At 46.9% G+C, this 15,225-nt stretch overlaps 1 long non-coding RNA gene across 1 annotated transcript; it reads right to left on the bottom strand.

Annotated features, from left to right (window-relative positions):
- Positions 1-376: 376 nt before the first annotated feature.
- LOC126946867 (uncharacterized) lies at positions 377-3,712 on the bottom strand. The gene is made up of 3 exons (XR_007722789.1): positions 3,252-3,712; positions 2,153-2,297; positions 377-607 (listed from the first exon to the last, which is right to left on the bottom strand). It is a non-coding gene; the product is annotated as an uncharacterized LOC126946867 (long non-coding RNA).
- Positions 3,713-15,225: the final 11,513 nt, after the last annotated feature.

The raw sequence follows: 15,225 nt of genomic DNA, 5'->3' as shown, positions 1-15,225 counted from the left end.
ATAAAAATATATAAACAAAATGAAGAAATAAAAGCATTATAAATATATGAAATACATGTAAACTAAATAAACGAAAGTATTTACAAAGGCATAAAGATGTCTAAACACAAAAAGTAACAAATGAATAGCAAGCAAAAGTTGTCATACTGTAAAGCCCTCAGAAGGAATGAAGCGTGCCAGCACCTTGATCTGGGACCCCTGGCTCCCCGCATTGTCAGAGAGGCAGGAATGTCAAACCGCCTTCTGGCTCCCAGCATGGTGAGAGAGTGCATTGCTCTGGTTCACGTCACCCTGTCGGTGTTACTGGGTTGTGGTAGCCCCGGTGACCTCACCCAGGTACCCACAGCGCATGTTTCCTCCTGAGTTCCCAGCTCAGCTGCTTCGTGTTGTGGGGGCCGAGACGCTGTATCTCCCTGGGCAGGACCCTTTTGTTCTGAAAGGGAGGCGTGAGAGCTGGAGCTCCTGGGATCTTGAACACGCCGTGGATGGAGGGATGAAGCTGAAAGGACCAGCCACCTTCCATCGTTAGCGTGTGAGTCACCGACGACCTTCCCCAGTTGCCTGCCCCAGTTAAGTTTGTCAGAATCTATTCAGAGCATCACACGGACTGAAATTATGTTTAAGAACAAATAAAGACACAGATATGAAGCAAAAATAATAAATAAATATATAAATAAATAAATCTCTCTGTAGGACGAAGTGAACAAGACAAAAAAATAAAGAATTCAAATCGCCACCCGCATTCTTTCTGTAAACCTCCTGTGTCTAAAGTGCCAGAGCTGACACTCAGACAGTCAACCACCAAGACCCAACTCAGGAGACCACCGAGGTTTTCCCCGAGTATCTATACTTGCTGTGTAGTCATTACATGTCATAAAATGTTCCCAATACTCTGCTACTGTGGTACATTCTTGTTCTGAGACAGAGACAGGCAATCTTAATGGGGCTCAAGCCTCAGTGATTTTCTTTTTTCTTTTTTTTTTTTTTTTTGAGATGGAGTCTCGCTCTGTTGCCCAGGCTGGAGTGCAGTGACTTGATCTCGACTTACTACAACCTCGGCCTCCCGGGTTCATGCCATTCTCCTGCCTCAGCCTCCCGAGTAGCTGGGACTACAGGCACCTGCCACCATACCCGGCTAATTGTTTGCATTTTTAGTAGAGACAGGGTTTCACCGTGTTAGCCAGGATGGTCTCGATCTCCTGACCTCGTGATCCGCCCATCTCGCCCTCCCAAAGTGCTGGGATTACAGGCATGTGCAACCCAAGCCTGAGTTATTTTCTCCAGTCCTGTATGATGTGTGCAGTCTATGGGGTGGGTGAGACAATTACTTCCTGGAGCTAACTTTATTGTATCTGCTACACGCATCCATAGGTACTGCTTGACTGGGACAGGTTTCCATGGCAGGCATGTTGGACGTGGCACCTGCTGGCCAGGTGGCTGAAATTCTGTTGAGCAGAGTCGATCGTACTTGATATCAAAATAAGTTGTTAAGTTCTGTGTGCACATGCTAAGTCTACCATAACAAAATACCAAGGCCGGGCGCGGTGGTTCGCAGGCCTAATTTTTGTATTTGTAGTAAAGACTGTACTTCACCATGTTGACCAGTCTGGTCTGGAACTCCTGATCTCAGGTGATCCATTCACCTCAGCCTCCCAAAGTGCTGGGATGACATGCGTGAGCCACCTCACCTGGCAGGTCATTCTTTTTTAAAACAGCAGCATAGGCTGGGCGTGGTGGCTCACACTTGTCATCCCGGCACTTTGGGAGGCCGAAGCGGGCGGATCACAAGGTCAGGAGATCGAGACCATCCTGGCTAACACAGTGAAACCCTGTCTCTACTAAAAATACAAAAAGTTAGCCAGGCGTGGTGGCAGGCACCTGTCATCCCAGCTACTCGGGAGGCTGAGGCAGGAGAACGGCGTGAACCCAGGAGGTGGAGCTTGCAGTGAGCCGAGATCGCGCCACTGCACTCCAGCCTGGGCGACAGAGTGAGACTCCGTCTCAAAAGAGAAAGAAAAAAAAAAAAGCAGCATAAAGATCTGGAATTGTATATTGCACCTCCCAAAAAGCGTGCTTAGTGTATTGAGTGGGTCTTAACGCTTTAAGAAATGCTTTGACCTTTTATGATTTTGACCTGTAGAGCCAGGCTGACCTGTTTCGATGTGCTTAGCAGGATTATTACTGCTGATTTTCAGATGCGAACTCCGGCTGGCAAATCCTTCCTTTTGGTGGGAGAGATGAATTTTGCTTCAGTCAGGTGCTCCTCCAATCAATTTTCTTTGATTCTGGTTTTAAACCTCAAAATAAGCCAATGATACACAAAGAAATGTAAGTAAGAGTAGGTACATGTGTGTGTGTATATATATGTGTATGTATATGTATATTTTCTTAGATACAGGGTCTAGCTCTGGCACCCAGGCTGCAATACACGGGTGTGATCACAGCTTACTGCAGCCTTGACCTCCTGGACTCAAGCAATCATCCAGGCTCAGCCTTTTGAGGGCTGACACTGCAGGCACACACCACCATGCCCAGCTAATTTTTTTTATTATTATTATTTGGAGAGATGAGGTCTCCCTCTGTAGCCCAGGCTATCCTTGAGTTCCTGGCCTCAAGCAATCCTCCTACCTCAGCCTCCGAATATGCTGGGATTACAGGCATGAGTCACTGTACCTGGCCTGGGCAAATTCATAAATTAAAAAATATATATATATGTGTGTGTGTGTGTGTGTGTGTATGTATATATATGCATAGATAAATGAAAGAATGAATTCTCAGCAGGAAAATAGCTGCATTTAATTAAAAACTGGATTTAATGAGGATACAAAAAATTAGCCAGGCATGGTGATGGGCACCTGTAATCCCAGCTACCTGGGAGGCTGAGGCAGGAGAATTGCTTGAACTTGGGAGGCGGCAGTTGCAGGGAGCCGAGATTGTGCCTTTGCACTCCAGCCTGGGTAACAGAGCAAGACAGTGTCTCAAAGAACAACAACAACAAAACAACAGATACATGCACACATATGTTCACTGCAGCACTGCTCACAATGGCCAAGACATAGAATTAACCTAAATGTCCATCCGTTGTAGACTGGATAAGGCAAGTGTAGTATATATACACCATGGAATACTATGCAGCCATAAAAAAGGAATAAAATCATGTCCTTTGCAGGAATGTGGATGGAACTGGAGGCCATTATCCTCAGCAAACAAACGTGGGAACAGAAAACCAAATAGCACATGTTCTCACTTACAAGTGGGACCTCAGTGATGAGAACAGATGGACACACGGAGAGAAGCAGCACACGGTGGGCCCTAGCAGAGGGTGGAAGGTAGGGGAAGAAGAAAATCAGGAAAAAATATCTTTTAGGTACTGGGCTTAATACTTGGCTGATAAAACAGTTAATTCAACAGTGAAGGCAAAATATCCTGGACCCCCAAAATCACTAAGGAAAATTAAGCTGGAAACTGCTCAGGGCAAACCTGCCTCCCATTGTATTCAAGTCCTCCCTCTGCTCGGTGAGATAGATGCATATCGGATCGCCTCCTTTGGAAAGGCTCCTCGGAAACTCAGAAAAATGTCACCATTTGTGTCGCACCTTCTGTGACCTGAGGCTCCCTCCCCACTTCCAGTCTTCCTGCCTTTGCTTCAGGTTGTCCCGCCTTTCCAGACCCAACGGTAAACAGGAGAGTAGAGGTTCCTCTTCAAAGACTTTCCGCCCCGTCTAATTAGGAATAAATACGAACTTCTCTTAGAAGTAAAATGTATTCAAAGACCTGTGCTAACGTTCTGAAATCTCTGCTAGCCGTAATAAAGAAATCCATGTTCTTTGTGTTCCTAGCTCCCACAGTGTAGCCTAAATATCCGCCCTGGGATGCTTATCCCGGTCCAAGCCAGCATGAGGTCACAGCCTGTTCCTCTTCCTTCTTTGCAGGTGTTTTTACCTTTCTCAGCGTTCCACAAGTGACTCCCTCCTTCCTTTGTTCTCCTCTGCCTTTGCCTCTTTTAAAAAAGTTCTAAGTTGCTGGCCAGTCGGGACAAATACGGAATGTGAGGGCCCCCGTTCCAGCCCATGGAAACCGGACACAGCGTTGGGTGGACGCGTCAGGTTATAAATGACCCTGTCGCCTTTGTGCTGGGTACTCTGGTGGCCAAACTGCTGGCAAGTGTACCGTTTCTGCAGAAAGTAAAAAAACGGCCTGGCTGAGGAGATTAAATTTATGTTCAAGGGCTATTTCTTTACAGCACGGAGAAACAAGCATTCCTAACAGAACCAACGCACTTCTTCCATATATTGATGTCTCACGTCTCTCTACAATGTGTAAGGCCGGGCGCGGTGGCTCACGCCTGTAGTCCCGGGACTTAGGGAGGAGGCCGAGGCGGGCGGATCATCTGAGATCGGGAGTTTGAGACCAGTCTGGCCAACATGGTGAAACCCCGTCTCTACCAAAAATACAAAATTAGCCGGACACGGCGGCGGGCGCCTGTAATTCCAGTTACTCAGGAGGCTGAGGCAGGAGAATCGCTTGAACCTGGGAGGTGGAGGTTGCAGAGAGCCGAGATCGTGCCACTGCACTCCAGGCTGGGGGACACAGTGAAACTGTCTCAAAAAAAAAAAAAAAGTATAAAACCAAGCTGTCGTCTGACCACCTTGGACACATGACCTGAGGACTTTCTGAGCCTGTGTCATGGGTACCCATCTTCACATCCTCAACTTTGGCAAAAGAAACTTTCTAAATTAACTGAGGCCTGTCTCAGGTGTTTTTGGGTTCAAACCACAACCCCCCAAGACAAAAGTTGACCCCTATAACAAACCTGTATATATCCTCCTGAACTTAAAATAAAAGCTTTAGGATCCTGTTTATATGCAAGAAACCATGAGACAGTGAAATATGGACAAGGCTGACTTTATTTTTTTTATTCTGAATCACTGCGAAGGTCACTACCATCTTCCAGGTCTTATTGTGGCGGCAAAGCCAGAGAGCAACTTCCCAAGTGTTCGGGCCGTGGTGCAGCGAGAACCGCAAATTCTGACTCACAGGTGCACAAAAGAGAACGTGAGGGGCCCTCCGATCATCCTGAGGGGAAATGCAGAACGGATTTCTCTGCGTGCAGTGAGGAGAAACGAGAACACGTATTCCCTGTTATTTCTTCTTGTGGACCGCTCTCGAACTCTATTTTCTCCTCAGCAGGCATTGGGAGAATGAAAGGGGAAAACAGAAGTGCCTCCTTCCGCTAAATTCACATGCACAGAAATGTCAGAATGGGATACGTGCAAACAGGGTCTTTGCAGATACAAGACTGCAAAGGTATAACAATACTTTTACATCACATGCCTGCCCGGCTGATGTACCGCTTGCCTCTCTGGCGGACGTGAGCCACCGTGGCCGCGAGCTGCTTTTGGTTAGAAGGAAAGTTTTCTCTGGGGGTCCTTTCACCCTAACTCTCCACCTAAACAATTTCTTTTTTTTCTATTTATTTATGTATTTATCCATTTATGTTTTTGAGATGGAGTCTCGCTCTGTCGCCCAGGCTGGAGTGCAGTGATGCGATCTCAGCTCACTACAACCTCTGCCTCCCGGGTTCAAGCGATTCTCCTGCCTCAGCCTCCCAAGTAGCTGGGACGACAGGCACCTGCCACCACGCCCAGCTAATTTTTGTATTTTTAGGAGAGACGGGGTTTCACCATGTTGGTCAGGTTGGTCTCGAACTCCCGACCTCAGGTGATCCGCCTGCTTTGGCTTCTTCCCAAAGTGCTGGGATGACAGGCGTGAGCCACCGTACCCAGCCACACCTAAATGATTTCTTTCTCTCTCTGGTTCACTAACAGGACCCAGCACAGAGGTAAGATGGTGAGTCTCGTAGGTACACTCAGCCGACAGGATTGTGACCCCCACCATAGACACAGCCCACGGGTGAGGTTCTGAGTCTCACAGGCAGACTCAGTCCACAGTTGGAATTGTGCCTCTCCTATGTGGATCCAAGTGCACAGGTGAGATGATGACGCTTGGACCTGGATTCAGTACACCTGTGAGGCTGGGACCCTCGCACGGTCCAGAGTTGGAACTGAGGTTCTCGTGCACGGGTCCAGACCACAGCTGAGACCTAACTCTTGCACTGGGGCCAAATCAATCCTCTTCTGTGAAATTAAGAAAGACAGAGGCAGGTGCGGTGGCTCACGCCTGTCATCCCAGGACGTTGGGAGGCCAAGGTGGGTGGATCCTTTGAGGTCAGGAGTTGGAGACCAGCCTGGGCAATATGCTGAAACGCCATCTCTACTGAAAATACAAAAAAAGAGCTGGGAATGGTGGCGCGGGGCTGTAATCCCAGTTCTTCGGGAGGCTGAGGCAGGAGAATCGCTTGAACCTAGGAGGCGGAGGTTGCAGTGAGCCGAGATCGTGCCACCTCCTGGGTGACAGAGCAAGACCCCATCTTGAAAAAAAACAAAAACAAAACAAACAAAATCAAACAATAAAGAGAGAAGGATGAAGAGCATATGGTCTCACTGCTACGTGGAATCTAAAAAAGTCAAACTCACAGAAGCAAGAGTAGAAGGGTGGGTAGCAGAGACTGGGGAGGTCACGGCGGGAGATGTTGGTCAGATCATACAGAGTTTTGGTTTAGACAGGAAGAATAAGCTCTGCACAGCTATGCCCAGCACGGTGACATAATTAATAATAAAACACTGGGCATTTCAAAACCGTTCACAGTAGGTTTTATTTTTGTTAATTAATAATAAAACAGTACATTTCAAAACTGTTCAGAGTAGGTTTTATTTTTGTTAATTGATACTGAAGCACTGCATTTCAAAAACTGTTCAGAGTAGGTTTTATTTTTGTTAATTAATAATAAAGCACTGTGCATTTCAAAACTGTTCAGAGTAGGTTTAATTTTGAGAATGATAAAACACTGCATTTCAAAATTCTTCAGAGTAGGTTATTTTTGTTTTTGTTAGTTTATAATAAAGCATTATGCATTTCAAAATTGTTCAGAGTAGGTTTTTTTGTTAATATAGGCTAACAGATATGATTTAATAAATTAATGAAGTACTGTGCATTTCAACCTAGTTCAGAGTAGGTTTCATTTTTATTTTTGTTGCTCATAAAAGTACAAATAATCAGGTAATGTAGAGTTTGGTTTAGACAGGAGGAATAAGCTCTGCACGGCTACTGCCTAGCACGGTGACATAATTAATAATAAAGCACTGTGCATTGCAGACTTGTTCAGAGTCAGTTTTATTTTTGTTAATTAATAATAAAACACTGCACTTCAAACTTGTTCACAGTAGGTTTTGTTTTCGTTCATTAATAATAAATCACTGCATTTCGACATTGTTCATTACAGGTTATTTTTATTTTGTTCATTTATAATAAAGTACCGTGCATTTCAAAATTGTTCAGAGTAGGTTTTATTTTAATTTTTGTTAATTAATGATAAAGCACTGTGCATTTCAGAACTGTTCAGAGTAGGTTTTATTTTAATTTGTGTTAATTAATGATAAAACGGTGCATTTCAAAATTGTTCAGTGTAGGGCCGGGCGCACTGGCTCATGCCGGTAATCCCAGCACTTTGGATCACCTGAGGTCAGGAGTTCAAGACCAGCCTGGCCAATATGGTGAAACCTCGTCTCTACTAAAAATACAAAAATTAGCCGGGCGTCGTGCTGCACACCTGTAATCCCATGTACTCGGGAGGCTAAGGCACGAGACTTGCTTGAGCCCAAGAGAAGGGGGTTGCAGTGAGCCCAAACTGTGCCACTGCACTCCAGCCTGGGCACATAGTGAGACTGTGTCTCAAAAAAAAAAAAAGAAAAAAATTGTTCACAGTAGGTTTTATATATTTTTTTTATTACTAAAGTACTGTGCATTTCAAAATAGTTCAGGGTAGATTTTATATTTTGTTAGTTAATAATAATAATATTTTGTTAGTAAATAATATTTTTTTATTACTAAAGTACTGTGCATTTCAAAATTGTTCAGTATCGGTTTCATTTTTATTTTGGTTAATTAATAATAAATCACTGTGCATTTCAAAATTGTTCAGAGTATGGCTCACGCCTGTAATCCCAGCACTTTGGGAGGCCAAGCTGGGTGGATCACCTGAGGTCAGGAGTTCGAGACCAGCCTGGGCAACATGGTGAAACCCCGTCTTTACTAAATATACAAAAATTAGCCAGGTGTGGTAGTGGGTGCCTGTAATCCCACCTACTCGGGAGGCAGAGGCAGGAGAATTGCTTGAGCCCGGGAGGCGGAGGTTGTAGTGAGCCGAGATAGTGCCACTGCACTCCAGCCTGGGTGACACAGTGAGACTCCATCTCAAAAAAAGAAAAAAATTCACAGTAGGTTATATATATATATATTTAATAATAAAGTACTGTGCATTTCAAAATTGTTCACTATAGGTTTTATTTTAGATTTATTTTTGTTGATAATAAAATACTGTTCATTTCAAAATTGTTCAGAGTAGGTTTTTTTTTAATAATAATGAAGTACGGAGTATTTCAAAATTGTTCAGAGAAGATTTTATTTTTATTTTTGTTAAAACACTGTGCCTTTCAAAATTGTTCAGAGTTGATTTTATTTTTATTTTTGTTAATAATAAAGTACTGTGCATTTCAAAATTATTCAGCATAGATTTTATTTTTATTTTTGTTGATTAATATTAAAGTACTGTGCATTTCAAAACTGTTGAAAGTAGATTTTTTTAACTTTTTTGTGTTTTCTTGTTTTGTACAAATTTAGGGGTTCTATGAGAAATTCTATTACATGTATAAAATGTGTGGTGATCTAGATATTTAGGGTGTCCATCACCTGAATACAGTATTTTTGTGTTAAGTCTATACACCTTATTCTCTTATGGAACTCCAAATGTACTCCTTGTGTCTTTTTTTTTTTTTTTTTTTTTGAGACAAGAGTCTCGCTCTGTCGCCCAGGCTAGAGTGCAGGACTGCAATCTTGGCTCACTGCAACCTCCGCCTCTCAGGTTCAAGAGATTCTCCTGCCTCAGCCTCCCGAGTAGCTGGGACTGCAGGTGTCCACCACCATACCAGGCTAATTTTTGTATTTTTAGTAGAGACGGGGTTTCACCATGTTGACCAGGATGGTCTCGAGCTGTTGACCTCCTGATCCGCCCGCCTCGGCCTCCGAAAGTGCTGGGATTACAGGTGTGAGCCACTGCACCTCGCCATTCCTTGCATCTTAATGTATGTGTGCACCCTTTAACCCACCTCTCTGCGTCCTCCTCCCTCCCTCTCTCTCACCCTTCCCAGGTTCTGTTATCTACCTTTCCCCCTCTGCTTCGCTGTGTTTAAATTGTCCAGCTCTTAGCTAGGAGTGACAGCGTGCGATATCGGTTTTTGTGTGCCTGGCTGATTTCACTTGACGTAATGGCCTCCGATTCCATCCGTGTTGCAGCAGCCAACAGGACTTCCTTCACTCTTACAGCTGAAGAGTTGGCCTCCTTGTGTATAACCCACATTTTCCTTATCCAGTCATCTGTTTTATTGTTGTTGTTTTGAGATGGAATTTTGCTCTGTCACCCCAGCTGGAGTGCAGTGGCACAATCTCGGCTCACTACAGCCTCTGCCTCTCGGGTTCCAGCGATTCTCCTGCCTCAGCCTATGGAGTAGCTGGGATTACAGGCACCTGCCACCACGCCCGGCTAATTTTTGTATTTTTTTTTTTTTTTTTTTTGAGACGGAGTCTCGCTCTGTCACCCAGGCTGGAGTGCAGTGGCCGGATCTCAGCTCACTGCAAGCTCCTCCTCCCGGGTTTACGCCATTCTCCTGCCTCAGCCTCCCGAGTAGCTGGGACTACAGGCGCTGCCACCTCGCCCGGCTAGTTTTTTGTATTTTTTAGTAGAGACGGGGTTTCACCGTGTTAACCAGGATGGTCTCGATCTCCCGACCTCGTGATCCGCCCGTCTCGGCCTCCCAAAGTGCTGGGATTACAGGCTTGAGCCACCGCGCCCGGCCAATTTTTTGTATTTTTAGTAGAAACAGGGTTTCACCATGTTGGCCAGGCTGGTCTCGAACTCCTGACCTCAGGTGATCCACCTGCCTCGGCCTCCCACAGTGCTGGGATGACAGGCGTGAGCCACCACACCCGGCCCCATTCATGTGTTGATGGACTCTTGGGTTGATCCCATGTATTTGCTATTTGCTATTGTGAACAGTCCTACAATAAACACAGGATTTTTTTTTTTTTTTTTTTTTTTTTTTTTTTAAGACGGAGTCTTGCTCTGTCGCCCAGGCTGGAGTGCAGTGGCGTGATCTCGGCTTACTGCAAGCTCCGCCTCCCGGGTTCCCGCCATTCTCCTGCCTCAGCCTCCCGAGTAGCTGGGACTACAGGCACCTGCCACCTCGCCCAGCTAGTTTTTTGTATTTTTTAATAGAGACGGGGTTTCACCGTGTTAGCCAGGATGGTCTCGATCTCCTGACCTCGTGATCCACCCGCCTTGGCCTCCCAAAGTGCTGGGATGACAGGCATGCGCCACCGTGCCTGGCCTAAATGTAGGATTTTAAATGCGTGCACCACACACACACAAAAGAAAAGTAGGTGAGGTGATGGATATGTTCATTGGCTTCAGGCAATTATCCCATGATGTGTACATATATCAGAATGTCACACTGTACCCTACAGATAGATGCAGTCACTGTTTGTCCCTTAAAAATTAAATTTCCCAAAGGAAAGCGACGCATAGAGGCTTCTGAAGTCGAGGACAGAGCAAGGCTTTGCCCCCTGGGTGAAACGTTAATAACGGGAAATGGAATTTTAAATGTCACTGCGGGGAGAAGTGAGTCCTTCAGGGCCCGGGGCTTCCTTCGACGTGATAAAATGATCTTCAGGTGATGGGAATATAACAAGAGCCAGCCTTACCGGCAGCGAACGGCAGCTTCGGGTGTGTTTATATATTCATTGTTGTCAGCATCCGGGTTCAGTTAGTGGCCCAGAGTGCCGGCCCAAGGAAAGCTCAGAGGTGGGGATTCCATCACAGTATCATTCACCAGGTGGAAAGCATCCTTCCTTCCCATCAACCTTTCCCACCTTTGCAACACCTGCATTGAGGAAGAAATGGACGCTGTTGCCTCCTAAGGACTGTGGAAGCTGAAGGATCTGTCTACATGGCACGACTGGACTCTTGCCTCCAAGCCACGCTGACTTCCTCAGACCTAAGGGGCCGGGCAAGAGTGGAGGAAGAGATTCAGGCGTCTCCTGCACAAAGACAGCAGACTGGCTTTGCGTGGGAGGTGGGAGCGTGTCCCCAAGGAAGTTGGAGCAGGCGGTAGGCGGAGATTCCAGGAGAGAAACCGGCGGTCACCTACAAGGGCACGTGGCTGGTGAACCTCTGGATGCAGCCACGGGGAGGACCGTGGCCTCTTGGAGAGTGAATAAATGGGCGAGTGCTGGCTGCAAGACCGCAGAGTCTCCGACACCCAGAATTAGCATGCCAGGCACGACGTGGCCGTGGATTCCAGGGCTCCTGTGGGGGCAGGATCCGAGGGGCTTGCTGGGGTGGTTGGCACCTGCGCTTGACCTCAGGGTCAAGCCTTTTCTCATGCAAAGGGCCCTTGCTGGACGGGGATGGATTACCGCTGTAGAACAGACTCACAGGGACCTGCGGCGTGGAAAGCCAGCTTGTCCGGGCACTGTTGGTGCGTCTCCCCCTGTGCTTAGGGGTTTTAGAGTCACAGCCAGGGTCAGAGTGAGCAGCTGGTTGTGCTGGATGTGTGTCCAGTCTCAGCACCGCACCTCGTGGGTCTCCGAAGGCAGCGCACTCCCGAGGAGGCTAGGACGATGGGCACCTCGCCTGGGCAGCAAGGTCGCCATGGAGCTGTGGCCCCGTGGATCTGTAAGATGATTCCAGCGTCGTATGGGTTCGGCCCCCGGAGCTGGTGGGTACTACAGTGCCCCAGAGCCTGCAGTCATCATTCGTCTCCGGGATGCTGATGTGGACACTTAGGAAGGGGACTCTGAGCCATGGATAAGGAAAGACGCCCTTGGAAAGTGCAGGGCGGGCCAGAGGACGAGATCGAGGGCCACGTCTCAGGTAGGCAGAACGCCATGCAATGGGCGTGTCAGGAACCATGACAGCTCTTCGGGCCCCACTTCCCTGGGTCTTTACATTCAAGGTGGACATTTCAGAACCAACGTGGGGTGAGAGCCAGAGACAGACAGACACTGACAGGGAGAGAATGTAGGGTTAAAGAAAGAAATATTTCAGCTTCATCTATGTCTCTGCAAAGGACATGAACTCATCCTTTTCTATGGCTGCGTAGTATTCCATGGTGTCTTTGTGCCACATTTTCTTCATCCAGTCTATCACTGATGGGCATGTGGGTTGGTTCCAAGTCTTTGCTATTGTGAACAGTGCCTCAATAAACATACGTGTGCATGGGTCTTTACAGTACAATGATGTATAATCAAGAAACTAACACAGGAAGAGAAAACCAAACACCTCATGTTCTCGCTCATAAGTGGGAGTTGAACAATGAGAACACATGGACACAGGGAGGGGAACATCACACACAGGGGGCCTGTCGGCGGGTGGGGAGCAAGGGTAGGGAGAGTATTAGGACAAATACCTAATGCATGTGGAACTTAAAACCTAGATGACAGGTTGATAGGCACAAGCAAACCACCATGGCACGTGGAAACGTATGTAACAAACCTGCATGTTCAGCACATGTATCCCAGAACATAAAGTAAAATAAAATTTACATTTTAAAGAAATATTTCAATATCAGTGAAAGATAGCAAAGCAGATTTCATTGAAGGCATCCCAAATGGCAGCTATCAGGAACCCCCCCGTAGCAAAGTCTTGCAATGGGGAGAGAGCAGTCCATCTTGACTCCAACGCGGAGAAGTGGAGATTTATAACTATGGGGCGACACGGGTAGGCGCCGTGGATTACTCAGAGGAAATTCCTAGGAGAAGCAGTTTCTGGCTACACTGACTTGATTGGATCACTGCGGACCGCCAGCCAGGGTGATCAGGACCGTCAGGCCTCAAGGGTGGGGGACTTTCACCCCACTGGTGTAGCAGGATTCTTGCTCAGAAGTGATTCTACAAGGACGTGGAGGGAAGCCCAAGGTCCGGCCTCGTCGGGCAGGGGACTCAGAGGAGCCTGGCTTAGGTTTCAGTCAAAGGAAAGAGTTTTTGTCAAGAGACAGAGAAGGGAAGAGAGGTGAGAGCAAGGGAAAAGAGAGTGAGGGAGAGACAGAGGAAGAGAGAGAGAGAGAGAGACAGGGACAGAGAGGGACAGAGAGAGAGAGACAGAGAGAGAGAGACAGAAGGAGGGAGGGACACACAGGGACACAGAGACAGAGAGGGAGAGAGAGGTGGAGAAAAGGAAGGAGGGAGAGGCAGGGACAGAGAGGGACAGAGAGAGAGGAGAGACAGAAGGAGGGAGGGACAGACAGGGACACAGACAGAGAGGGAGAGAGAGGTGGAGAAAAGGAAGGAGGGAGAGGCAGGGACAGAGAGAGATGGAGAGGGAGAGACAGATGGAGAGAAGGAGGGAAGGACAGACAGGGACAGAAAGAGAGACAGAGAGAGAGAGATGGAGAGGAGGGAGGGAGAGACAGGGACAGACAGAGAGACAGGGAGAGAGAGAGAGATGGAGAGAAAGAAGGAGGGAGAGACTGGAACAGAGAGAGAAGGACAGAGAGGGGGAGAGAGAGATGGGGAGAAGGAAGGAGGGAGAGACTGGAACAGTGAGAGTCAGAGAGGGAGAGAGCGGAGAGAAAGAGAGAGGGAGAGACAGGGACACAGAGACAGAGAGGGGGAGACAGATGGAGAGAAGGAGGGAGAGAGAGACAGGCAGAGAGAGAGATGGAGAGAAGGAGGGAGGCAGAGACAGGGATGCAGAGAGACAGGGAGAGAAATGGAAAGAAGGGAGGTAGAGACAGGGACAGCGAGAGACGGAGAGATGGAGAGAAGGAGACACAGAAAGAGAGACAGAAAGCGAAGGAGAAAAAGAGGGAGAGAAAGAGTCTCAGAGACACAGAATGGGAGAGAGAGAGACAGTGAGGGAGAGAGAGATGGAGGGAAGGAGGGAGGGAAACAGGGACAAAGAGAGACAGAAGGAGAGAAAGAGACTCAGACAGAAAGGGAGAGAGACTGGGAGAGAAAGAGAGAAAAGAGACAGAGAGAAGGAGGTAGGGAGAGAGGATCAGAGAGAAAGAGAGACAGGGAGAAACAGCGTGTTTGAGTCTGATTCTGTGTGGGTTTCTCTGCCAACGGGTGTCATGGGGGACTCGTGATTTTTCTCATTCATTTTTACACAGAGGGTTTGGATGATGGTGATGGATGGTAGTGGCAAAGAAGTTAGTGATGGTGATGGTGGTGATGGTGATAATGACAATGGTGCTGATGGTGATGGCGATGATGAGGATGACGATGAGATAATGATGGTGATGGTGTTGATGATGGTGAAAATGATGGTGATAGTGATGATGGTAATAGTGATGGTTATGGTGATGATGGTAGTGGCAAAGAGGCTAGTGATGCTGATGATGGTAATGGTTATGATGGTGATAATGGTTATGATGGTGATAATGATGATGGTGATGGTGGTGATGGTGATGAGGATGATGATGGTGAAGATGATGCTGATGGCAATGATGGTGATGATGGTGATAATCATGGTGATAATGATGATGGTGGTGATGGTGGTGATGGTGATGATGATGATGAGGACGACGATGGTGAAGATGATGGTGATGGTGATGATGGTAGTGGCAAAGAAGTTAGTGATGGTGATGATGGTGATGGCGATGATGATGATGATAATGATAATGGTGATGGTGTTGATGATGGTGATGGTGATGATGGTAATAGTAACGGTGATGGTGATGATGGTAGTGGCAAAGAGGCTAGTGATGGTGATGATGGTAATGGTTATGATGGTGATAAAGATGGTTATGACAGTGATAATGATGATGGTGATGATGGTGATGGTGATGGTGATGAGGATGATGATGGTGAAGATGATGCTGATGGCAATGATGGTGATGGTGATGATGACTATGGCAAAGATGCTAGTGATGGTGACGGTGATGATGGTGAAAATGATGGTGATAGTGATGATGGTAATAGTAACAGTGATGGTGATGATGGTAGTGGCAAAGAGGCTAGTGATGCTGATGATGGTAATGGTTATGATGGTGATGATGATGATGGTGATGGTGATGGTGATGAGGATGATGATGGTGAAGATGATGCTGA

Source organism: Macaca thibetana, chromosome X (genome assembly GCF_024542745.1).
Source record: "Macaca thibetana thibetana isolate TM-01 chromosome X, ASM2454274v1, whole genome shotgun sequence".
Taxonomy (NCBI): domain Eukaryota; kingdom Metazoa; phylum Chordata; class Mammalia; order Primates; family Cercopithecidae; genus Macaca; species Macaca thibetana.
The sequence above is the reverse complement of the archived record's forward strand: the minus strand, read 5'-3'. Positions and strand labels throughout refer to the sequence as shown.